The 4,587-nt window shown below is 49.3% G+C and overlaps 1 long non-coding RNA gene across 1 annotated transcript; it reads right to left on the bottom strand.

Moving 5' to 3' along the window:
- Positions 1-1,030: 1,030 nt before the first annotated feature.
- LOC122227529 lies at positions 1,031-3,662 on the bottom strand. The gene is made up of 3 exons (XR_006206099.1): positions 3,458-3,662; positions 1,754-1,815; positions 1,031-1,377 (listed from the first exon to the last, which is right to left on the bottom strand). It is a non-coding gene; the product is annotated as an uncharacterized LOC122227529 (long non-coding RNA).
- Positions 3,663-4,587: the final 925 nt, after the last annotated feature.

Raw genomic sequence — 4,587 nt, 5'->3', positions numbered from 1 at the left:
TAACCCCACGCTCTCGGGTGGGGCAGCACTAATGCTCTGAAGTCATCTTGTATTTGTTTCTCTTTCTGGATCTTTCTACCTCCTACCAGCATCTCTGCAGAGCATTGACACCAATGCATACGTATGGATCCGCAATCCAAAAGGGAAACTGGTTTAGGCATTAAGTATCTATTCAGAAAACCATAGATTTGCCTTAGCACATTGCCCAAACAAGTTTTTCCGGGCCCTTAGTTTTATATATCATTTCTCTTTACAAATACATGTTTGTATAGGAGGCAATTAAAATCCCTTCTAACTTGCTTGTGCAAGGAAAATGAATTGTAATAACCCTCAATTAGCACATTAAAATAAGTTGAAGATTTGTTTTATCATTTCATTGTAGGGGGAAAAAAGGCAGCAATGAGAACCTTATATTAGTGACAAAAACAGAACCAGTTGTTTGCCTTGAAGAACAGAAAAAATCTAATTTAAAACTCTCTGCGAATCTTTGATAATTAATTTCACACCAAACACGCCATTAGAAGGTCTATAAAACATCTGATAGTTTAAGAAAAAGCCAAACCAATGATTTTCCCTCTAAACAAGGTTGTCGACAGTAAAAATTTAATATGCATAATGAAATTAGGAGGGGAACACGGCCAAATCAAAAGTTTTGTTTCGCTTTCTTTCCTTCAAAGTTGGGGGCTAAAGGAGTGGATTGGAGCTTTATTACGTGTAGGGAATAATTGGGAGCATTTAGACAATGAAACCCACCAAAAAGTAAATGAGTGATCAGAAAAATCGGGTGTGTGCGTGTGTGCAGGTGGGTGTATGTCTGTTGTGTGGAGTTTGGAGAAAGGTGTCAGTCAGATATTGCTTTGAGTGGGGATGAGCATAACCCAGGGAGAAATCTGAAGTAGATGTCCTGTTTGTGTCTACAGTGACGGGACTGCTGATACCAGGGGGCAGTCTCTACTGCAACCACCCCCAGGGAAATCCACCTGCCACAGAGAAACGTCACCCCGGAACAATGAGCACATACACACACGGCTTAACATTAAACTTGGTTCCTTTACCAAAACACACAAAGTGAGATGACTTCTCAGGTTTCCTAAGAACAAAAAACCTACAAAATTGCTGGATGGAATGCTCCTGTTGAGTTATAGCCAAGGGTGCAATTCCTCCCCGCCCCCCGCCCTGGCCATGTTCCCATCCGGTGGGCTGACCGGCAGGTGCACAGCCAATCCAAGACGTCTCCCCTCCCGTGGGCCCAAGTCTGAGCAAAAGTTGGAGGGATCTTGGGAGACCCCTTGTAAGTTGTCCAATGGTGTTGGCTTCTGACCATGCTGTTTTTATAAAGATCTTGCTTCCTCTTGGAGCAGCTTCTAAAGGAGGCAGCTGTGGCGTGGCAGAAAGAAGACAGAATTTGAAATAAGAAGAAATTAGTGCAAAATTGTAGCTTCGCTGTCTCCTGCCCATTGGGGTTCTTTGGATGGAACCCTCAGAAGCTGACTGGCTGGCTAAAACCTGGCCCCTGCAAAGACCTGGTTCACAAAACGACATGGAATGGTAGAATCAAGGTAAAAGTCTCAGAATGGAGGAGATAGAGCAGCCCCCCACTAGCAGGAGGAAGGACAAATGGAGGTTGCTTCACGGTGCTTCTAGATGGGATGAATCATGACTTCTTTGGTTTGGTTTGCCGTGTTTTAGTTGAAGGGAATGTCTATGAGAGAGGAGAAGAGGGAGGAGGTGTGCTTTGGGCACCACACCTTACCTCGGCCAACGGAAACAGAGGGTCTTGACTGACTGGACAGCTCCACAGAGAGAACAGGGGTGCTGTTAATGAGAGGGGTGTGGCGGGGTTGGCACTCTCCTCCAGCTTTCCTGAGGCTCCCCCACGATGCTGACGTGATCCCATCAGTGGTCAGCCCAAAGGTTGACATTCCTTGACCTGAGGCAGCGTTTGACCCCACAAGCCTCCCCTGCTTTCCAGAAACACACCTCCACCTGGCTCTTTCCTACCCTCCTCAGTTTCCTTCCACTCCCTGGCTGCTTCTTCCCAGTCCTAGGACCAAGGGACCATCCCTGTCCAGCCATGCCTCCCCTGACCCGCTGGTACTCCCTGGGACTCTCTTTCGCCTTCGGGGCCTTGGCCATTGGGCATGGTGCTCATGGGGTCCCTCCTGACCATCACCACTGTATTGCTCTCTGCCTTCATCACCATATCTAATGTATTTTGCTGCTCTACTCAGTTTATGTTCCCATTGCCTCTACCCCCAGACCAAAGTTAACCCAGTGAGGACAGGGAGCCCTGTCCAGTTTTGGATGTTCAGTTCACTGTTTTATCCCCATTTCTGGAATAAAAGCCTGCGCAGGGTCAACGCTCAGTAAACACCCCACGAATTAATGAACGTGCCTGTTGGGAGGGTGAATAACGCATCATAGATTAAATTAGCATCAGGTCAGGCATGGAGTAGGTACTCAACATATGTTGGTTTCTTCATTGGCTTATTTATTTAGTAAACTAAGGGAAGAGGCAACTGGCGATTTCCATCCACTTTATTTTATGTGAACAGTTTCTGAGAGGAAACGTCCCGTTTATTGGATTGACTAATACTAAGATCTTCACACAGCAAAATCTCACATGGGGCAAGCCCGTTCTATCAAGAGGACACGTAACAACAGAATGGAAACCCGTGTTGTGAGAAGTCACGGCTGTGTTTCACAGGCTCTGCGTATCTCTGATGCGCCCTGAGCTCTCTGCTTTGAATGTCTCAGTGAGCACTTGATAAGAATTAATTTACTTAATCCTCATAACCCCCCTGTTAGTTCCCTAGAGCTGACGTACACAGCAAATTACTGAAAACTTGGTGGCTTTTAAAACACATTTATGATCTCCATTCTGCACGCTGCAAGTCCACTATCAAAGTGTCCCCAGGGCTCTGGTCCTCTGGAGGCTCTGGGGGAGGGTCCTGGCCCCTTCCAGCTCTGGGGGGTGCTGGCAACACTTGGCTTGTGGTGACACCACCTCAATCTCTGCCTTTTCCTCTGTGGATCTGTCACAGGGATAGTGATTATTGGATTTGGGGCCCGCTGCACTGGGACAATCCAGGATAACCTCATCTCAAGATCTTTAATTCTAGTTGTGTCTGCAAAGACTCTTTTTCCAATGGGGTAGCATTCGGGGTTTTGACATGGTATCATGGAGGGGCATGTTTAGACCTAGGACAACATCCAAGAGGGAAAGGACTGGGGCACCCGCACATTTCAGGTGGGGACTGAGTCCTACAGAAGTGAAGTAACTTACCCATGGCCACCCACCGCGAACCACAGAACGAGCGACACGACACGCATGTTCCACAGAGCCCTGCTGCTGCCCAGATTAGCACAAGATGCATCCTGTTCTGCCTGGATCCCAATGTTCTAGTTCTTGTCCCCAGTCCACACCCTACTGCTTGAGACCCATTTTGAGTCGTACCTTCTGCACCTGCTTCCAATGGCATCTGAACAGCACCCAAGGATCCACGGAGCCCAGAGCCGAGGAAGGATGAAGCCTGGCCGAGGAGACCAAACCCCGGTTCCTACCTAACAAGATCCCAGGTACCACGTTCTGATGTGTCCTAGACATCCTCCTTCTGCCCCAGCCCCCTGCGTGGAATTCAGATGTGTGGTCAGAGCACGAGCGAGTGCCCTGGAAGCAGAGCAGTGGCGAGTGCAGACAAGGGTCTTTTTCTGTGCCGTGACAGGAAGCCACACCCGATGGGCTTGGACACACTGCTGTCCCTTGTCCGGAGGCTGGCCTTCAAGGACACTCAGAGGCGAGGCCATGCATCTCTGGCATCTGGCCAGATCTGTCAACAATACGGGGCTGTTCCACTGACGGCCACTCCAGTTCTATCAGTGCACAGGGCTCCTGTTAAATGTCATCTTATTTTAGAGTTGAAAGGATGCGAAAGCACCGCCGAGTTCAAGGCCCTCATTCAGAGGCAGGGCATTTGAGTGACCTCACCCAAGGCACAGAGTGGCTCATCCAAGTCCTAATTCAATGTGTGACCTCAATGGTGAGGGTCATCCTCCGCCCATTCCCGCAGCCCCCACACAGATGGGGATGTTCCTTTTATTCCTCAGCACAAGACAGAGTGCCTGTGAAGTCTCACTGCTCTGCATCTAAGTCTCTGTGCAAAGCACTAGGCTCTCGTCTTAGGAGACAGGTCCGTGCTTCTCCAGGAATCCCGCAGCCATCATCATTGCCCTTGTGGGATGTCCCAGCCTGTCTTCCGCGTGTGCGGTGGCTTTGAGGAACTATCTGCAGACTCTGCAGGAAACCTAACCTCCCTGCTACACTCCAGAGCAGCAGAAGTGCTGACTCCTGACGTCTCCGTGTTCCTTTCTTCAATGGCAGCATGCTCAGCCTTGTGGGGGACTTTTAGTAGGAATGAGAGAATGCACTTGTTCATCCACAGCCCTAGCTCAGACACTGGCAGAGAGGACGACCCCCGTCCTCGAGGAGCCCCTAGTCTAGTTGGGGAGAAAAACAAGCAAAGAGGCTGTGTCAGTGCAGGTGCTGTGGGAAGGGTGAGGACCAGGAGGCAGGTCCCAGCAGGCTTC

This window comes from Panthera leo, chromosome C1 (assembly GCF_018350215.1).
Source record: "Panthera leo isolate Ple1 chromosome C1, P.leo_Ple1_pat1.1, whole genome shotgun sequence".
Classification (NCBI taxonomy): Eukaryota; Metazoa; Chordata; class Mammalia; order Carnivora; family Felidae; genus Panthera; species Panthera leo.
This window is presented reverse-complemented; position numbering and strand designations above follow the sequence as displayed.